Here is a 22474-nt window from a genome sequence, read left to right as displayed (position 1 = left end):
ATATTGGTCTTTATTTTCTTGTAATGCCTCTGTCTGATTCTGGTATCAGCATAATTATGGCATCACAAAATGAGTTAGGAAGTTTTTACTCCTTTTCTACGTCCTAGAAAAATTTGTGTAGATTTGGTATTATTTTATGAAACATTTGATATAATTCATCACTGAAATCATTTGTTCCTAGAGTTTTTGTGGAATGGTTTTTACCTACAAATTAAATTTCTTTACTAGCTACAGGGCTAATTAGGTTCTTACATCTTTTCAAGTATATTTTGGTAGTTTTAGCCTTTGAAAAGCTTTTCGTCTGTATTGTTGAACTTCTTGCTTAAAGTTGTCCATAATTTTCTCTTGTCATCTTTTTTAATATCAGTTGGCTTTGTGGTGATACTCCTTTTTTGTTCATGATATGGATAATTTGTATTTCCTTTTTTTGATCAGTCTGATTACAGATTTTTTATTTTATTAGTATTTTCAACAACCCTTGACAGGCAGATGTGTATTATTTGTCTTTTGTTTGTATGTGTAAAATTACAAATTTGTGTTAGTATTATGTGGCATTACATCTTTTTTTCTTAAAATGGCCTTATCGCTTAAAAGTAGTTCACATAGTCTTAAAAGTACTGCTGGAAATTTTAGTGCAGATATTACCATTGTAGTTTAAAGAGTGTGTCTATGCAAAAGGAGGATGAATTTGAAATGCTACAATAGTGACTCTACAAATATGATTTCATAAAAATAGTTAAACTGAAGTGCAAATAGTAAATATAATTATTTTTCTTTGAAAATTGTTTTTCAGTGGACTACAGATCCATTTTTTCATAATCTTTAATTGGTTGTTATAATTTTTTTCCAATGGTGGCATAAAATCACCAGAATTTTAGTAGAGCACGGTGATCATGATAATAAAAAAAATTGAGTTTTTTAAGTATGCATGTAAAGTTATACCTTTCCAGTTAGAAATGATGAATTAAACAGTTTGTAAAGTTAATAATGAGTAGTGTATACAGAAGGGAAACAAAGTTTATTAGTTATCTATTGCTATGTAGTAAATGAATATAGAACCTGGAAGCTTGAAACAACTTATATCTATTATCTCATAATTTGTATGGGTCAGGAATTTAGGAGTGGCTTATCTGGGTAGTTCTAGCTCAAATCTTTAAAAAAGCTGTAGTCACAGTGTCGACCAAGACTGTAGTCATCAGGAGGCTTGACTGGGGCTGGAGAATCTGCTTTTGAGATAGCTCACTCTCATGACTTTTGGCAGGAAGCCTCACTTCTCCTGTAATTGTTGGATGAATTCAGTTTCTTGACACATGGGTGCTCCATGGGGCTGTTTGAGTGTTCTCACAAAATAGCACTAGACTCCCTTAGAGCACATGGAACAAGAGGGAGCAAGGAGGAAGCCTCAATGCTTTTTATGACCTAGCCTCACGCTGTTTCTGCCGTATGCCATTTGTTAGAAGGGAGCTACTAAGACCTGTTCACACCGAAGGGGAGGGGAATTAGCATTGACCTTCCGAAGGGAGAAGTGTCAAAAAATTTGTGGACATATTTTAAAACCACAATACAAAGCAAGCTATTGGTAAAATTAATCTAGAATATAACATTTTGGGATTTTTAGTACCATACTGTAAAAAGCAATCAATATCATGTGTGCTGTTAGCTGACTTTTGCTTTAAAGTTTGACCAAACCACATTTGGCATTCAAACAATAACATATAAGAAATAAGTGCTTGATGACTTTTTGTTTGTTTATCAATGAAAACTTGTGCCGCAGAAGATTTTTGTTTGTTTAATAAATGATCACTTTATGTACTGTGGCATAGTTGTCTTGGAGTAAATACTGAATGTTACACCAGTTATGTGCATAGAAAGGAATGGCATCACTAGACATAGAAAAAAGATTGCTCCTGTTCACAGAGCGCTTTATTCACAGAATACAGGTGATGGTCAACTACATTATTTGTAATATTCTTTCAGTTTTGGGGTAAATAGTGATGGTTTAAGTGCAACCAAATTGCAGCTATTGATTATAGGTCTTTTCAGCTTTTGTGGCAAAGAAAATGGAAGCTGTGGAAAATGTTGCTTTTCCGATACACAAGAACACTTTATGTTAGAGGAAGTGATCCTTGCATATATTTTTATTAAGTGGTGAATGATATAAAACATTGTAATGAAGTTGTTATTTCCAGCCACAATTTTTTTCTCTAAGTGGTTTTCTTAGATAATGTAGTCCAGAATGAAAGCATAATGTTTAAGACTTAAGGTTCTGGAGTCAGATTTCCTGGGTTCAAAACCCACCTGGAGCACTCACAAGCCATTTGCTTTTAGACAAATCACTTAATCTCTCTATAGCATAATTTCATTATTAGTAAATAAAATTTATAATAGTGCCTACCTCAAATAATTATCCTAAGACTTACATGGTGTAATCCATATAAAGTGCCTGTCCTGCCTGGCATGTAGTTTCCATGCAATAAATATTAGATGTTTTAATAATTGTTGTTATATCCTGAACATATTATTTCAGGGATGAAGTATCGCAAGTTTCAGTCTACACGTAAAATTTCTGAGGAAATCATAACTGGTGAAAATACCTCGGTCACCATGATTTTGACCCTTTTCCAACACTTAATGATTTCCTTTAATCATCTATGAAAAAAAAACTATAACCTATTATTGAATATATTTTAAACCAATATACACAGGCTTCCACAGAATATGAAGAATTACTTACCTGAGCCAAATGCAACCAAACTGAGGATTAGGAATCCTCATTTCCTTTTTCCCAATATAAATCACTCAACTTTGCAGTTTTGTAGTAAGTTGGGCTTATCAACTTAAAGTAGAAAGCAGTACTGTGATTAGTCTCTAGTGAGGAATCTATGCCTAACTTCTGGTCTGTATTTAAATCTAATGTTCATAACTCTCTATGGAAACCATAAACTCTGAACTAGAGTTTTCAACTTTAGTAGTAATGGAGAATAAGAGAAAAGAGGGCTGGATAGGGAAACTGACTTATAAATTCAGCTATTTGTCATTTACCTGGCTATAGATATTTTGATAAGATAATTCAACAATATTTTTCCTCTCTTAAGTATGAAATAACTACTTTTTAATTAAAAATATTAGAGTTTTAAATTAAATAGTGATAAGTCTGGTTTTTAAAATTCATCTAAAGTTGTTACTTGCTTTGTTTGTGAAACATCATATGGGCATTGGTCCACATAAACCAGAGTGTGAGTAATTGCTGCAGTCAGAGAGACACCAGAGATACAATGTACACGCAAGAGCCATAAGACAAAACAGACAGTGTAAGTGATGGAAATTTGGAGAAAGGAGAGAATACGTCAAGAGGAGGAAGTCAGTCACCAGGAGATTTCCAGAGGAGGTGGGATCTGGGCAGGACTTTGAAGGAGAAGTGGAACTTCTAGATATATAATTGAGGGGACAACTTTTCAGGCAAGAAAACCAATGTAAATGGTAACGTGACAGTAGGAAGTATTCCAGCATGTTTAAGTGATAATCACTATAAGAGCTGGATTAGAACAAAGGAGTAAGGGATAAAAGATCTCAGTTAGACCCACGCTGTGAGGTCCATCAAATGCTTGGCACCAACTCAGTCCAACTCAAATGTTAAGTCATCCACTTAAAAATTGTATTGAGAAAGAATATGAAAAAGTAAAAGTGGAAGAGAGAAAGCAATCATAAAAAGCATTAAGAGGAAGCAGCCTTATTTCTTTGCCACGTTTCTGTATTTCAGTTCAATGTTCTCTATCACTAAGGCACACATCTGTGCCATTCTGAAAAAGAATACACGAAGGATGTCATTCTCTGTCAAAAAGAGAAACTTTCTTTGTACAATAAAAATGGTGTGAGGGAATCATTAGTTAAATTGTCATGGTGTTGTTTTTTGCTGTGAAATGGCTGATTTAGTGGCCCTCACTCTTTGTATTTATGACTCTGATGGGGGAAACAACTAAAGTAGGTATAGATCTCCGTGACTTTGAGTAAAATTCAAAAGTCATTTCAGCAGTTTAACAGAATGCAGTGCTATTCAAGAAATGTAAACAAGGGCTTTATTCAGTCGTCTTCTCTATTAACAGTTTTATCTGTCACTTAATTTCATGAATACAGAGAATATCTCTTCCTATATGAAAAACAGTTCCCCAAGTAGGTGCTCTGACTTCTTCCTTTGTCTTGCATTGCCCAGCTACCTGGCTTTATTTCTCTGTAAAGAAAAAGATTTGATTTTACTTTTTATTGCTCCAGGGAAATGCATTCTTTCCTTTTTGATGGGTTAACAACCATTAAAAGTTGTGATTAACAAGCCTTCCCCACTCTCCATCCCCCAGAACATGGAAGTTGGGCAATGCTGTAAATGCTTATCCTCTGCCTCCTTCCCCTATTTTTAGGAGAAAAATTATTCTTGAGAAAAAAATGTAGACCCAGATGAAATGTACTACACCCAAGCAGTGCGCCATTTTGGGGAGAGGGATGTGACATGTCAGAGGACACACGTGGTACATGTATGTAATACTGTGGAGGGAAGAGGAGCTGGATGGGTAAAATGTTGAACCAGGGCAGCATGGATGAAAGGGAGACGGTTCTTTCAGATTAGTTGCTTAAAGATACCTTAAAAAATATCAGTGCTGGATGATAGGAGAAAGCAGGGATTTAATAAGAGTTGCTGTTACTTCCACTTCGTGATGGCTTATTCTACTACTCATTTGCCTCCCATCTCTCCTGCCACTCCATGTAAATTATAATGATGGCTTTCCTTTTCAGACAAACCCAGAGAGTAGAATAAATAAGGACTATCATCAGACAGCATATTTCAATAAATTTCTCATGCAAAAAGCAAATGAAAAAAATGGCCATGACCAAAAGAAGTGGAGAAAGTTCAACCCAAGAGTCTTGCTAAGGGATACAATATAGGAGGAAAATTTTCTTCTCAGAAGAATTTCCATGAAACTGCAGGCCTGGCAGTAGCAGATATGGCAGAGTTGGATTTAAGTGGGACTGAAGACAGTGAGCTTACAGAAGAGTCTGAATACAAAACATGCCCTTTCCCTTCTCATAGGCAGAGCCAGCAGCCAACTAAGTATTTGGCCCCTAACAAAAAAATCAGCAAAACTCTAGAAGTCTCCTTTCTGAAGATATTGATCAGACTGCAAGCTATCTAATGAAGAATTAGGAAGGATAGTGGAGTTTCTGGAATTCCAAGAAAAGACTTCTTTTGGCTTCTGGGGGACCCACCTCACCCCTCTCCCAAGGTTAATGGCTGGCTCCCTGCTCTTCACACTGTCAGTGTTGTCAGTCTACCAACCCCTCTCCTACATCCAGAGAGCTTGCTGTCAGTGTTCTTTCATTCGTGATATAAACCGACAACGAAGAACTCCCAGATATTTCATCAAAACTTTCAGCGTGAATGAAAAGACCAAATTAAACAAAAATAAAAACTGACTGAGAGGAAACTTAGATAATGTAGGAAAGAAAAAAGAACTTTTAAAAGCTTCTATTTTCCTAAAAGAAATTTGAGAAAATATTATATCCGTAAACCAAGAAAAGGGGCTATGAAAAAAGGAACAACTAGAGAACAAGAAATGGCTCTCAAAAATTTTAAAACTATGTATATAATTAGCAATTCCACTTCTGGGTATGTCCCTCCAAAACAAAACAAAACAAAACACTATTTCAAAAAGATACATGCACCCCAATGTTCATAGCAGTATTGTTTACAATTGCCAATATATGGAAGTAACCTAAGTGTCCATCAATAGATGAATGGATAAAGAAGATGTGGTATATGCATATGTACATACAATGGAATACTACTCAGCCATAAAAAAGAAAGAAAGTTTGCCATTTGCAACAATGTGGATGGACTTGGAGAGTATTATGCTAAATTAAATAAGTCAGATAGAGAAAGACAAATACTATAAGATATCAACTTATATAGCAAACTAATGAATATAACAGAAAAGAAGCAGATTCACAGATATAGAGAACAAACTAGTGGTTACCAGTTGGTGGAGGGGCTACATTGAGGTAGAGGACTAAGAGGTATAAACTACTATGTATAATATAAATAAGCTACAAGGATATACTGTACAGCACAGGGAATATAGCACATTTTTAATTTTTATAATAATTATAAATGGAGTATAACCTTTAAAAATTGTGAACCACTCTGTTGCACAGCTGTAACATGTAATATTATATATCAACTATAAATTCTGTTAAAAAATAAATATATCATTATCAAAAATACAGAGTCAAAAAAGAAAGTGGAAAATAAAGGCAAGACCCTCTCCCAGAGCATACTGTAAAGGAAGAAAGAAGAATTAAAGAGGAGATGCAGAATCTGATTAAAAGAATTTCCAGAAAGAAAGAGAACCAAGAAAAGAAGGGAGAACATTTACATATAAATAGTAAAATAAAAATGTTCAGACCTAAAAAGTGACACATGAAGCTTCCAGTTGAAATACCTACTTTCCATTTATATTTCTTCTCCCTTCTCCTGTCCTCTCCTCTTCCCTCTCTCCCTCTCCCCCGTACTCTCTCTTTCTCTCTCTCCACTAAATAAGTGATAGAAGTTAAATCTTTACTATCAAAGAAAGAAGTTCATAAACTATCTAAAGAGGAAAAATAATTGAATTGAAACCAGTGAGATTTTCTCTTTGGAAAGAGATTTTGACTGGGCAGAATTTAGATGATAGATAAGTGTTTTGGGTTTTGTTTCTGTATTTTTCTGTTAAAAGCCATCTGTGTTATTTCATTTTTTTAAATTAAGTATATGCTTTACTTTGATTTTTAAAGACGTAACCAATATTTAAATAAAAACTATAAACTATACGCCTACTAAGACAAATACTTGATTAAAATTATAAAGTGGGCAAAAAAACAAAATAAAACTCAATCACTCCCAACCACTGGTTTTCCACCCTTTTCCCCAAATTGTTGGTGGTCACTTGTTTTCATTCCTTCCTTCTCCCTTCAGGTCCCCAGAGTCTCCCTGTCTACAATCTCATTTTAAGATAAGGTTCAAAGTTTAGTTACCAAACTTTAGTCTTTGCACAGTGATCTAAGCCTTAAGCTCAAGTTCTTGGGTATGGAAAGAACAAAATCTCTTTGCTGGAGTCTTTGACATCACCTTGGTTCTGTATGTTAAAGTCAGCCCTGACTCCATAGTTAGCTCAGAACAGAGAATCAAGCAGGGAGACGGCAATGAACATCACTGAACCACCTGTTTGGTGACAGAGATTCTTATTCTGCTGATCCGCTGTTATGCTCAGAAGGTCCGTGAATTTCCTCAACTTGAACTGTAATTAATCCATTCATTTTTTTTCATTTATGTGGGTTCCCTACTTCCCTAGGAGAAAGTCCAGAGTTTTCATAAAAATCTCAAAGGATTCCTCACCTTGAAAATGTACAAGCAGTACTGACATGAATGCTCTCATTTTTTCCTCTCCATAACTTTTGAGGCAATGGAAGAAGATGTTTATTGAACATGTATTATCCTTATATACTCATTTAATTTTTCCAACACCCCCATGAGTTCAATGTTATTATTCCACTTTTAACAAGATCAAAAGAGCAAGGAATCAAGTTAGTACTTAAACTTATGTCTATTTGGAAGATACATGCTTTTTCTAGTATATACCTCCTTGTCCATTCAGTTACTAGATAATTTTTTCCACTGAGGGATAAAAGAGAGGAAGTTTTGTGGCAAAGTCCTATGTTTTGCCATAATGATCTGCATAGCAAAAAGGTGGCCCTTCTGCTATTCCCAGTGCTCCGTGGGATTAAAGTGCTGTGATGTGAGTGCTCGGAAATCTCCAGCATGAACAGGCAGCTGAGAGGTCTGCAGTCCAACTGTTCAGGAGCTACTGGCACCACTTTCTTTCTATGTATGATAACAAAAATGTTCAAACTCTATAAAACTAGAGAAAAAAACAAGAAAGGAGACACACTGAAGACACATTTCTATGACACACTGAAGACACATTTCATTTAACAACAAAAAAAAAAAAACCCTAGAAAATCAGGACTCAAGACGTTGATCTTCAGCACTGAACACAATTAAAATGAAGTTGCCAAAACCAGAAATGAAGTTGCCAAATGGGCCTGAAATCTCAATGGCGCTTACTTAGCAAACACAGCATCAACTGCCCCAAATACATTGCTGGACATCTGCTTTGTACTGAAGGCAGACAGTCCCTCACACTATTGTAGCCAGTTTTTCTTACCACTGTTGTTCTTTAAGAAATACTAAAGTAGTTAGAAAATAGGAAAATCACTCTTAAAGTCGCCATAAAATTCAGTAAAACAAACAAACAAACAAAAAACCACAAGGAAACCTTTTTAATTGATAAACTCCTAATTTACAACTATTAACCCCATGGGTTTTTCCTTCTGTCATCAAATTCAATGAACTTGTAGTCATGGCAGGAGTATTTTTTAAATATATATCAAATTCTGAGGGTCAGTTTATTTCGTAGGTACACGAGCTTTTTGACAATTTGGATGAGAATATGGAAATTAAACTGTCAGTTGGCTGGTTAATCAACTTACAGTACCTGTAAACTTAAGTTACTGATGAGTTTAAAAACTGTCTTAATCTATTTTATCATGCATCTTTTCCACAGTTTCTCATAGATTATTCCTCTTACTTTTTTAATTCAAATACATTGAACATAAACTTTGTGTAAATTTAAGGTGTAAAACACGTTGATTTGATACATTTATACTTTGTAGTATGACTGCCATTGTAGCAGTAATTAGCACCGCTATCATGTCACATGATTATCGTTTCTTTTTAGTGGTTGGATTAATTGAGAATTAGTCTCCTAGCACGATTGATGATTATAATACAGTATGATTGTCTATATTCACTATACCGTGCATTAGATCTCTAGGACTTATATACTACTCATTGCGAAGTCTGTATACTTAAACAATGGCTATCTTTTCCTCCCCTCACTGCCCCAGGCCCCTGGTAACCACCATTTTACTCTCTGTTTTTATGAGGTTGGCTTTTTTAGATCCACATATAAGTAATATCATACAGTATTTGTCTCTCTATGTCAGACTTATCTCAGCATACCGTCTTCCAGGTCTACCCATGTTGTTGCAAATGGCAGGATGTCCTTCTTTCCCATAGCCAAATAACATTCCTGTGTGTGTGTATGTGTGTCTGTGTGTGTATTTCACATCTTTATCCATTCATCCACTGATGGGCACTTAGGTTGTTGCTACATCTTGGCTATTGTGAATAATGCTGCAAAAAACATAGACGTGCATTTATCTCTGCAGTACCCTATTTTTATTTCTTTTGGAAATTCATTTCCTTCTTTAAGGAACCTCCATACTGTTTTCCATAGTGGCTGAACCAATTTATATTCCCACCAACAGTGTGCAAACATTCTCTTTTCTCCACATTCTTGCTGACAGTTATATTTTATTTTCTTTATAGCCATTCTATTAGGTGTGAGGTGATATCTCATTATAGCTTTAATTTGCATTTCCCTGAGGACTAGTGATGTTGAGTATCTTTTCATGTACCTGTTGGCCATTTGGATGTTTTCTTTGGAAAATTGTCTATTTAGTTACTCTGCCTATTTTTCAGTCAGTTGTTTGGTTTTTTTGTTGTTGTTATTGAGTTATATGCATTCTTTATATATTTTTATATATTTATATATATATAGTATATTAACCCCTTATCTGATAGAGGGGTTGCAAAAATTTTCTCCCATTCTGTAGGTTGCTTTTTTATTTTTTTGATTAGTGTATTCCTATATGTTGATTTTTGCTTTTATTGTTTGTGCTTTTGGTGTCATATCCTACAAGCCATTGCCAGGATCAGTATTGAGGAGCTTCACACTTCTATTTTCTTCTAGGAGTTTTTATGGTATCAGGTCTTATGTTTAAGTATTTGATCAATTTTAAGTTAATTGTTTTGAGTCATGTTAGATAGGAGTTCAATTTCATTGTTCTGTGTGTTTATCCAGTTCGTAGCACCATTTGTTGAAGAAATTATCATTTCCCCATTGGGTGTTCTTGGCTTTCTTCTCAAATATTAGTTGACAGTACACATAAGGGTTTATGTCTGGGCTCTCCACTCTGTTCCACTGGTGTGTGTGTCTACTTTATGCAAGTACTGTACTGCTTTGATTACTACAGTTTTGTAATATAGTTTGAAATCAGGATGTGTGATGCTTCTAACTTTGTTCTTCTTTCTCGGGATTGCTTTGGCTATTTAGGGTCTTTTGTGATTCCATACAAATTTTAGGATTTTTTTTCTTTTCCTGTAAAGAGTGCCATTGAAATTTAGGTAGGGATTGCATTGAATCTATAGATGGCTTTGAGTAGTATGGACAGTTTAACAATATTAATTCTGATCCATGAACACGAGATGTCTTTACATTTGTTTGTGTCTTCTTCAATTTCTTTGAACAAAATCTTACAGTTTTTGTTGTACAGCTCTTTTACTTCCTTGATTAAATTTACCCTAGGTATTTTATTGTTTTTGGTGCTGTTGTGAATTGGATAGTTTTCTTTATTTTTCAGATGCTTCAGATTATTAGTGTATAGAAATACAAATGATTTCTGTATGTTGATTTTATTATCCTGCAACTTTACTGAATTCATTGATGAGTTCCAACAGTTTTTTTTTTTTTTGGTTGAATCTTTAGAATTTTCTATATGCAAAGTCATGCAATGTACAAATAATAACAATTTTACTTCTTCCTTTCTGATTTAGATGCCTTTTATTGCTTTGTCTTGCTTAATTGCTTTAGCTAGGACTTTCAGTACTATATTGAATAAGAGTGGTGAGATTGGACATCCTCAGCTTGTTCCTGCTCTCAGAGGAAAAGGTTTCAATTTTTGACCATTGAGTATAATGTTAGCTGTGAGTTTGTCATATATGGCATTTATTATACTGAAGTATGTTCCTTCTATACCAAGTCTGTTGAGTGACTTTATAGCAGGTTGTGCTTTGGTTGGTGAGGGTATAGTAGTACCTTTGGTGACATTAGCAGTAATCAACCAAAGATGGAAAATGATAGATATGTTATGGGAGCTTAGAGAACTAGAGCTAGTTCTCAAAGACATATGTAATATCCTCTGGAGACCCCCAGAAACATTTGGGTGAGGGAGGCTTGGAGTCCCCACACATCTGGTTGGGATGTATCCATAGAAATACTGTTTTGTCACTGCTGTTTGGACCCATTTTTAACCCTCAGGCTGGTGTAACTTGGGGAATACCCACACACACACACACACACACATATATATTCAGTTGCTGGAAATTACCTGCTGGCCTCCAAAACAAATACCATTTTGTTTACCCTGTATAACTTCAAAGGGTGGTCATATAAAGCCCTTCTAATATCTTAAGACAATTAGGAGTCCTCCTTAAATCTGAGATCCCACAGTCTATGCCTACCTTTTATCTCAGTAACTTCACCATTTTCTTACCTAACATTGGTCCTATACATGAGACATGTCCTATGCATCAAAAGCACCTGGGGCACTTGTTACAATTACAAAATATATATTATTTGTTCCTTCTCTAGAGATTCTGATTTAGTAGGCCTAGGATGGGAGTCGTAAATCTCTATTTTTATGTCACTGATCAAGTCCTAATATTATTATGGACAGTTTTACTTTATTGGTTTCTCAACTTTGAAAATATGCAATTAGTGAATTATGTGGTATTTCAAAAAGGTAACTGTGTTCCATATATGGACTCACTTGTTGGGGGCCAACACAACCATTTATCATTTCTTTACCCAGATTCTATCAATGCAGCCTTGAATTGCATTAGCTTTTTATCAGTCTCTGATGATTCATTATAACTTTGTAATCACTATGAGTATGTAATAAATTAAAATTCATGTGTTTTTGCATAAACTTTTGGTCTATTCATTCTGTACTTGTACAGTATATATTTTGAAACTAAAAGGAAAAGTTTGCATTTCCCTTTGAAATTGAATCTTGACTTGATTCACGGAGGTCTTTTAGATCAGGAGTTTAAGCAATATACATGCTCTCCTTTCTAGTTTTATATTATATGCAAATAATAGAAAAATGTTTTCCTTTAAGAACTTTATATAAATTATTAATAGGAATTTTGTATAGGTTAGGACCAAGAGCACAGAATTTATTAGAGAAAGGCTTGCATGAAGGCATGGTTTCCTATTGCTGCTGTAACAAATTACTACAAACCTGGGGGTTTAATACAAAATGAAACCTATTATATCTTAAAATTCTGGAGGTCAGAAGTCTAAAATAGATCTAACTGAGGCTAAATCAAGGTGTTGGCAGGGCTTCATTCTTTCTGATGTTTCTGAGAGAATCAGTTTTCTTGCCTTTCTAGCTTCTAGAGGCCACCTGCAGTCCTTGACTTGTGGCCCCAGCATTCCTTGGCTTTATGCTTTAAAGTCAATAGTACTGATCAAGTCATGATGCCTTCACTCTGGTTCTGACCCTTCTGTCCCCTTCGTTCCCATTTAAAGAACTTTGTGATAACGCCTAGTGCTGGATAATCTCCTTTAAAGTCAGATGATTAGCAACCTTAATTCCTCCATGCTGTGTGACATTGCATATCCACAGGTTCTGAAGATAAGGTTAAGAACATCTTTGGTATTCTGTCCACCACAGACATTGGTAATAACAATTCCCTGAAGGTATGAAGACTTTTCAGATTGCAAAGCCTATTTCCACATACTGTATTGACTTGTTTCATGCTCACTCATCCCTGTGTGCTATAAAATTCAGCTGTTATTAGACCCACTTTAGAAATGGAGAATCTAAAGCTCAGAAAGTATGAAAGCTCCCTTAGGGTAAAAGTTACTAAGTGATGAGGCTGGGACCTGAGCCCCACTGTTTCATTCCTGGTCCAGTGATCTTCATAATCATTTAACCAGCTTTGTATCCACCTAATGTCTTACCATCTAGGATTTCCCCAGATTGGTCACAAGAGCATCATAAAGACATAGTCAGATACACATTTCTCTATGTCACTGCTCTAATCAACAGGCCAAGTAACTTACCAGAAAATGAAATAAAGTTTAATATTTCAACATGTCTCTAGGGAACTCATGGTACTTCCTCATGAAAGCTGCTTTTCTTTTCCTTTTATTTATTTATTTATTTATTTATTTATTTATTTATTTATTTATTTATTTATTTATTTATTTATTTTAAAGAATATGAAGACAACTAAAAGTCCAGTCTCAAATAATACGGCAGGCTGAGGACCACCTTACTGGCCTGTAGACTCTGCAGTGCACCTTTTTTGCATTTGGACATTCTCTTCAGAATTCCTCCAACCTACTGAAAGCTGAATCTTCCTTACTAGTGTTGAAGGAACAGAGACTGAAACACTAACCGTTTCTGGAGGCTGAAAAGCATCAGGTTTTTAATCTATTGTCTATCTCTAGAGAGGATGTCTGTCCCTCCTGTTTCTTCTCTGTGTCACTGTTTTTTACTTGCCAACTTGTTGATAACAATTTTAATTCTCTTCTGCGTCTTAAAAAACTTTCTTTCTTGGCTTCCTTCCTATATTATTTCTTCCAGCCTATCCCAGAAACCTTCAGCCTGTTTACTAAGCTCTTCCATGGAGACACACACTTAAAGTGCTTTTCTTTTCTCATCAACTGAAGAAACCAGATTGCATTCACAGCGAGCAAAATTTGTGTACTCAAGGGCCCTAGATAGGAAGATACAGACGGCTGCAGAAGCCACAGCAACTTTATTGTTCTTGCATGCTGAGGACACAGGGCTGGGTAGGTTGCATCATCCCCAGTTTGTAGTGTTTGCCTCTGTGGCCACCCGTTTCAGGTTCCTTCACTTCCACCACAAGTCTGGTTGAGAGTCTCCATCTGGAAATCTTCATTTGTGTGTCTCTTTTTTGTTGCGTTTTTTGCTCTGTTGCCCCTTCATGTGATCATCTCCCAAGGTCCTACCCTCTTTTTATTCTGTCCCTCTCTATAGTCTCGTCTCATGATTTCTCCTTTGATCTTATCCTTAAACATCTGACTCCTCAAAACTTGCCAGTATTGACTGAATCTTAACATAAGATGGAAACCTTCATCTGCCCGAGATGATTTGTTCTTATGAATTCATTCTTTTGCAATTTTGTCACAGCTACCTGTGTAACATCTTTGTTTCCCCATCTCTCCTCTCTACCTGTAACAATTTCTCCCCCAGTATTATAGCTATTACTTCTTCCTCTACCTCCATAGTGTCTGCTTGCATTTGATCATTTCCCCTGCTATCATCCTAGCTCAAAAACTTATTATATGCTGCATGATTGCAATAATCTAACTCAGTGATTCTCAACTCTGGTTGCACATTAGAATCACCTGCGGGAGCTTTAAAAAAAAAATTCTTATGTCTGGTTCCAACCTCAGAGATTCTGATTAAATTGGGCTGAGGTGGGACCCCTACATGGTGTTTTTTTAAAAACTCCCCAGCTAAATCTAACATGCAGCTAAGGTTGAGAACCATCAGCTAGCCTTCAATTTCTCCTCATGTTTAATCCATTTTGCATACTAGATTATGATTTAAAGGGTTCTTTCTTCATATATGCCTACTCTAAAGCTTTGAATTTATGAACACCTATGTGATAATTTTCAAACTCTTTAGTTTAACTTCTGCTGCTGCATAATCTGACCCCAACCCACCCAATTAGAATGAATCCATGATCAGTGAATCCTTCTCCTCCTGACTCTGCCTTGTAATTTCCTGCCTTCATACAACGCTGATACTCTTTCCCTGCCCTCCTTTCTGCCTACCGAGAATACATTCCAATGTTTCCATATTTCCAACCCGAAGTCTTTCTCTATTTTGCTACCTGATCCCACTTTCCCCGAAAATCCAAATCATTCCCAATTTATGCCAGTTTTGGGGCATTTTCACTCTAGCCTAGTGGTTGAAAGATCTGGCTTTTGCCATAAGGAGCACAGGTTCAAATCCTAGTTTCTCTGCTTTCTGCCTTGTGACCACAGGATGTTGTAGAATCTCCATGAGTTTTGTTCCTGCGTCTGTTAAATGAGATTACCCATTTCTTAGAGTTGTCTGAGGGTTAGGTTAAGTGAAATAATGTGTGCAAAATGTCTCACACATAGAAGTGCTAGATAAATGTTAGCTACTTATTTTTTGTTATCGTCATAGTTTGTGTACATGGGCCATCACCCCAAGTAGATTATAAGACATTGCAGTAAAGACAGAGTCCTATAAAACCTCTTATATTCACAATTTCTAGTGTTGTCCCCTGAACGTAGTAAGTGCTCAACATGCTTGTTCAATAAGAATTTATAAATAACTCTAAATATATCAAATGCAGTTTAAGTGACCATGACTTTTAGCTTGTCTGTAGTGCTTTTTGGGGGCAGATGGACTGTATATAAAAATCTGATTAAAAGCTTATTTTTTATAGCACAGTTTTAGAAAGAGATATAAAAACCTAGAAACACTTTTAAAGGTTTATAGTTCCGTGGGTGTCACTCTTTCAGGGTCTCTAAATATCCTGGGATTCTAGTAAATATAAGTGGCCCAGCCTCCTCAAAACGAGTGTTCACTAATCCTAACAAAAATGGACCAGCAGCGTGAGGTGGAATTAATTCTTTTGAGGCCAGTTTCCTGATTTGTGTTTATTCCTTGTCCAGGGCAGCAAGTGGAGTATTTCTTATTTGAATACATCTATGATTTAACTCTATCTGTGCAAACACATTTCCAATAGGATTACATGAAGAATACTTAGGACATGGCTTCGGTCACTGCAGAGGTCAGCACACCAGCTTCTTACTTCACGCGGCTTTAAGTCATAGAGATCTAGGTAGGAGTCTAGTTAAAGATACTTCTCTTTTCTAGATCAGTCTTTTAGGATTTTCTCTCCTTTTCTTACAGTGCTTTCTCTTCATCCATATCAGGAGAGCTCATTGTGAAAGATGCCTCCAGAATCGATTTGCCTTTTAATAAAATGAACATTGTAACAGCTGACAGGAAAATTTTGACGAAATGCTGAGAGCAATCAAACCTAAAACCACACAAACACACACATACACAAAAACACAAACACAAACAGAGTTACAGACTGAATTGTGTACCCTCTATATAACATATAACATATTTTGTATGTTAAAAGCCTAACCCCAATGTAACTGTATTTGGAAATAGGGCCTTTAAGGAGATGACTAAGGTTAAATAAAGGTGGAAGCGTAATTCAGTAGGACTAGTGTCCTTATAAGAGGAGAACGAGACCCCAGAGATCTCTGTCACTCACACACAGAACAGGATGTGAGAACACAATGAGTAAGTGGCTGTCCAGAAACCAAGAGGAGAGAACTCAGCAGCAACCAACCCTGACAGCACCTTGATCTTGAATGTCTAACCTCTAGAACTGTGAGAAAATTAACTTCCATTTTAAAATCGCCCAGTCTGTGGAATTTTGGTGTGGACCGCTAACAGACTAATACATACACTCACCCTCACACGGAGACACAGACAAACACGCAACAAATACAGAGATTTCAGAACTTTATTTCCCGTGAGGAAGATGCTGGTTTTCTTCTCCCTCCCTCCTTCCCTCCGCGGCAGCCGCCTCTCTGGGCCCTGTCCTGGTTTCCTTGACTCTCTCCTTGTGACCCTAAGACTTTTCCATCAGCCACAGTAAACTTTAACAATCCTGTATGTAAAGTGTTTCTGTTAAACCCAGAATACAGTCAAGTCATGGCCATCCATAACCCTGGGGAAAGTTCTTCTGAATTGTTATACTTTCCTACGCAATTCATTGTTAACCAGAAGCCCTGGTTCCATATCTTCCTTTGATGGATTTTTGAATTTCAAAAACCTTTCTAAACATGCTGTCCACTTCCAAGCCCTGTTAAACATGAGATGAAATGTGTTTCCATCTCCCTATTACTCAGGGTCATTTTTGTGAAATGCTGCTGATGAAGCTATAGATACATACAGAGGGAGATGTCGGGGTTTTAGTCACAAACCCTCACTTCTATGTCAGTGACTGCTGTAATCCACGTATGTGTATCAGCCCACTTGATCCTCAAAACCATGGGTATGAAGAAGATGCTCCTTTTGTGCTCCTGGTATAGACCAGGAGACCAAAGTATGGAAGGGTCCTAAGGGGAGAAGCTGGGCTTTGAACAGAGGCCGAGATGGCTCTCGAGCCCATGGACTTGACCGTGATTGCTTTTACTGCCTTTCCTAAAGGCTGAGATGTGGAACCCAGGGTGGGCAAGCAGCAGCCGTAGCCCTCGAGTCTACTTTCTTGACAGATTCTTTGATGTCAGCTAATGTTTAGATAGTTGACTCCTTTTTATAAATGTCACACAAAGTTTATGCAGGTGCAGCAGCTTCTGGACTGTGTAACAGAGTTGGGTTCTGCCTAAGACACGAGCAACTCAAAAGCTAGAGCGTGCCTCTCTCTAGGGGAGGTCACAGCCTCCAGAATATCATTGTCTTCTCCGCTTTTATGTGGATCCTTGGACCTGCCAGGACAGCGCAGGTCATGAGCTGTAATTTCAGCATCCCTGATAGGCCAGGTCACACTGAGAGATGTGCTACAGAGTGGACAGCTCAAAACTTTACACAAAGCCATATTGGGTAACACTTTTAGATCTTGGTTTCTAATATCATTCTTCCATAAAAGTAACCAGCAGTCTTTGGAGATATGACTGAGTCTAAGACTGGGGAAGTAAATATACAGAATGAGCCTGAAGCATCTTGTAGTGCCAGAATATCAGAAAGTCTTAAACAAGCAAACAAACAAAAAATCCCCACAATGATGGAGGAATGTCAAAGAGACACAGGAGCCAACTAAAAGAGTTCCCAGTGGCCAAAACTGGAATAATCTGAGCAACAAAATAAAGTAGTATTAGATTATGACCCAAAGTATAAAATAAATATCCATGAGTCCATATGCATATAAATAAATAAAAGGGGGAGAAGATACAAATTTTCTGTACAGAAGAATTTCAAGGAAATGATGTAGCTGGTTTATCCTAATGGAGATGGGGCATAACCCTCCACACCCTTAAAGGATAACTTCACAGTGGAGACCAAGACAAACACTGCCCCCCGCCAGGTGATCAAGGTCAACATCAACAGTAATAAGTCATACTGATAGAGAGTACAATGGATATAATGTGATGAAACTGCCCTCTGTGATCTTCTAGACAAAAACACATGACCTCATTACTCCATTCTAATCACGAGAGAAAGATCAAACAGATCCCAACGGAGGGACATTCTATAAAATAGCTAACAAATACTCCTCAAAATTGTCAAGGTCATCAAAAAAAGGGAAGTCTGAGAAACTAAGGAGATGTGATGATTAAATGTAATATGCTATCAGAGACAGGGTTCTGAAAGAGAAAAAGGATGTTATATAAAAACTAAGAAAATCTGAATAAAATACAGACTGTAAGTAATAATAATGTATTGATATTGGTTCAGGGACAAATGTACTTCCTGATATAAGATGTTAATAACAAAGGAGACTAGACATGAGGTGTATGGGGATTCTTGTACTATCTTCATAATAGTTCTGTAAATCCAGAACTAGTCTAAAGGAGTTTATTTTTTTAAGTCACTTTGCACGACATCTGATGCCCAGGCAAAGCTGCCTGGAGATGCAGTCACATGATCACCTGTGCTCCAGCTAGCCACTCTTTGGGTTCAGATGTAACCAGCCTACTTCCTCTCCCCCCGCTTGCCCTCTTCCCAGCGTGCCTGGGATATCTGTATGTACCCTGCCTCAAAGTTCCTAGGATCCTTAGCTCATACTTTGTGTTTTTCTAATTATAATATCCTTAATTTTCATGATGTGATTAGATACTTAGGTAAAAAGTAATATTTTATAAAAGCCATATTGCCCATAAATACTTCCCCACCTGCTCTTTATTCATGGCTCTGATATTGTAACATCTTCACTTTCACTCAAACATGATTCAGCTCAAACTGTTGACTGAAATTCTGTCTAGCTTTCTACCACCCTGTTTGCGTTTAAAATGCCAGGACCACCCTTTTTAAAAAATCAGATGAGAATACTAGGCCCTTGTGAAAAGCTTTGGGTAATGGAGATGAGCGTCTATGTAACTTTTCTTTTCCTCTCTGAGAACCACTCACATAATGGACGGGGATCTAAATCCACACTAAGAGATGCTGCCCCTCCATTTCCCATGACACGGAATCCACACATACCCACAATTGACGGCTTCTGATTATTATCTGTTCTTGGTCTTAATGCCAGTCAGGGAAAATTTCTCTACTTGTTCCTGCCCAACTCAGCAGCGTGACACACGGAAGGGTCCTCACAAGTTGTGAACTGAGTCACAGATAACATAATTACCAAAAAAAAAAAAAAAGAAGCTTACGTTTATGATTTACTTATAAAATAGAAAAGTAGTGTAGATTCAAGTTTGTCTTAAAGGAATCCAGTACCATGCCCATCATAGTGGAGGGGGCAAAGTCAGTCAGCAGGCAACTTTACTATCAGCAAGTCAAGACACCTTGATCATTCAGAGGAATTTTATAAAAATTCTTGCCTTCAGCATTGAGTCATCTCTTTTGATTTATGGAAAGTCCGTAATGCATTAGGGTTTGTCCTCACCCACCTACTCAGGAGGCACAGATGCTGTACTCTGGGTCTTGGGGGCTTCCCCACGTGGCTGCCCCTCTCACTGTCACTGAAAGAAAAACCCGTCACCTTTTGGTATCTCTCGCTTCTCTTCTGATCAAGTGCCCACACAGCAGTCAGACGTGTGTATTCCTCCTTTCCCCGCTCCAGTCAGCGTGGCCCATCAGTCATGTCCTCGTGCATGTTTACATTTTTACATTCAAGGGGTGTGTGTGTGAGAGAGAGACAGAGAGAGGGAGAGAGAGAGAGATGGGGGCTGGGTAGGTGGCAAATTTTCGTTGTGCAGAGCAAACATTTTACATGCCTAAGCTGGGTCTCCTCTGCGTTAGGCTGAGATAGTCTCTGAGACTTCCTAGCCGGGGTTGCATTACCAAATCCTAGCTGTGGTAAGTGCAGTCCCCCAGGAGGCAGGGGTCCTTCCTGCCACGTGGAAGTAAACACTCCTCCTCCCTGCATTCTAACATGCCTTTTGAGAACGCGAGAGGGAAGTGGCGGGGCCCCGAAGTCTTGCTCCCCACCATCCCCTGGCATGCCCATCGGAGGAGGCCTGGCCTTGAAACGTCACATTGAAAAGTTTAGGAATTCGTGTTCCAGGCCCCTGTACTGAGATGCAAGTGCTCTGCCTTCTACACCGAGCAGACCTGACCTGTGCACTGAAGGACTCCCGTCAACAAGGTGGAGTTGGAGATGCCTCATTCTTCCCTCGACACAACACAACTCTCATCATTTCTTCGTCCCCAGCTCTTTCCTTCTCCACCCACAGAGAGCCCAGGCACTGTGCACTGTCCTTGTCACCGAGCTGGATTTCTGTGCTGCGTCTACGCTGACCACAGCTGTTCTCTCTCAGGAGCTCTTCTCTCAGTGTCCCCTTGTCTCATGGCATTTTCTGCATTTCCTGTTCTTCGCAGATGCTGCCCTCCATTCGGTGCTGGTTAGCTCTGCGTGGCTAACTAACGCAGCACAGTTGGATCTCCTCGGTCTCCTCTGGCTTTGTTTTCTGTGGGATGTTGAAGGGTGGATTTTCTTTACCACCCCAAATATTTTCCTTCCAGCTGCTTCTGTGGCTGAAGCAACTCCAAAAGCTTTAGGGTGACCTTATTACCTTCCTTTCTAGATCTGCCTTTCTGTCCGAAAATTCAAAACCACTTTTTAGTTTAGGTATTGAAGGTTGGTTTTATAGTGCTGCCTGAGACAGGAACTACTAAGATTTTATTGGCCACGGACCTTGTACCCTAGATGAGCATGTCGTACCAGCCTTGGCAAAGAGCAGGCACAGAGGGAACACGACACAGGACAGGTGATATTTTTAGGGGGAAAGGAATAGTTGTCAGCTTAAATACTAAAATAAAATACTTAAAAATACTAAAATAAAAAATATTTTAAAATATTATTTAAATGAACAAAATAAATAAGAGTATAGGAAGTGTTTAGAGTCACCTGAAAGGGACCAAGAATTATTATGTCTCTATCAGAATAGTCTGCAGGGTACGAAATAGTCACAAGGCTTCTTTGCTTTATATAACTGCAAGTCCACCTCCAACGACATTGAAGTGGAAGTACCCTTGGTCTAAGAACAAATCACATTTTGGTACCATTGGCTAGTGATCACATACTTTGATGACTAACCAGATGCTAACAATAGGCAAAGATGAGATTTTAGATTAATTCTGTGTTTATTTAGCTATCTTTCTCTGTGTTGCCCAGCTTTCATTTTTCTTACCATCATGGACTTGAGAAATGGCCCCCAAGTTCTCTTCAGATTTTAAGATGTTGTGATTCTAGGAAACATTTTATCAAGGCTGCTCACAAGTTACGATGATCATTTTTTACTCATCATCTGGGAGAATGATCTGATCTGAGTTTAACCTCTACTCTCTGCCCAGATCAGCCCTCAGTAGATTTGCCAGGGAGTTGTGAATGGACAAAGGGAAGCCCTCAGGATGAAGGAGAAGGGACAAGCCACATACCCACCAAGAGAGAAATTAGATCCAGTGAAGCATTGTCAAGGTCTGGGGAAAGAGTAGAATAAAACCCCAAGCTCAACCCCACTTTTCTTCCTACTTCTTCCACCCACTCTGCTCTAATGTGACTGGCCTTTTGCATGCGTGTATGGACACTCTGACCTGGACTTCCAAGCGTTGTCTACCATCACTTCCTCCACCTGTCTCTCTCCTGGTTGCCCCTCATGCCTAGGTTGGTTGTGTCCAAAGCATTGTCTACCCTAAGGAAGAGGGACCTGGTGGAGAAGCCCTAGCAAAAGGCCTCAAATGCTAGAATCATCTAGGCTAGAAATTCCAGAATCCCAGGTCCAGGAGTAAGGTCTGAAAGGAGAAGCTAGGGAGAGGCCTATCCTCTTTGCCCTGGACTCTTTGCCCCAGAGGGAGGAGGACTGGAGAAAGGACCTCCAGAACACAAGGTCCAGGGCAGTGAACCTTCTTGCCCAGGTCTTAGATTGAGTCAACTCTACTCCTGCCTGGAACAGGAAAGTAGAAATATAGTTATTCGAATATTATCTTGGCTGTGCCACATATTAAAAAATACAACAAAGATGGCAAACTTATCCTAAAATGTAAGCTAACAAACCCTAATGGCAGCTCATAGAGAATTTTTTTACCCTAAAGCTAGAGAATGATGGGCTGGATTAGCCAGAGTGAATAATTATCATCAAGCCGTTGTAGCTAGGTTTGGGGATATATTTAGATGACTGTGTGTTGTTATATTTGGTTGTAGCTCTGTCTGAGTGTAGAGTCACCTTATTTGGAAAGTTGAATCACACAGCCCAACAATGCAAATCTCACCTCGAAGGTG

The sequence above is a fragment of the Camelus dromedarius genome, chromosome 10 (genome assembly GCF_036321535.1).
Source record: "Camelus dromedarius isolate mCamDro1 chromosome 10, mCamDro1.pat, whole genome shotgun sequence".
Lineage (NCBI taxonomy): Eukaryota > Metazoa > Chordata > Mammalia > Artiodactyla > Camelidae > Camelus > Camelus dromedarius.
This window is presented reverse-complemented; position numbering follows the sequence as displayed.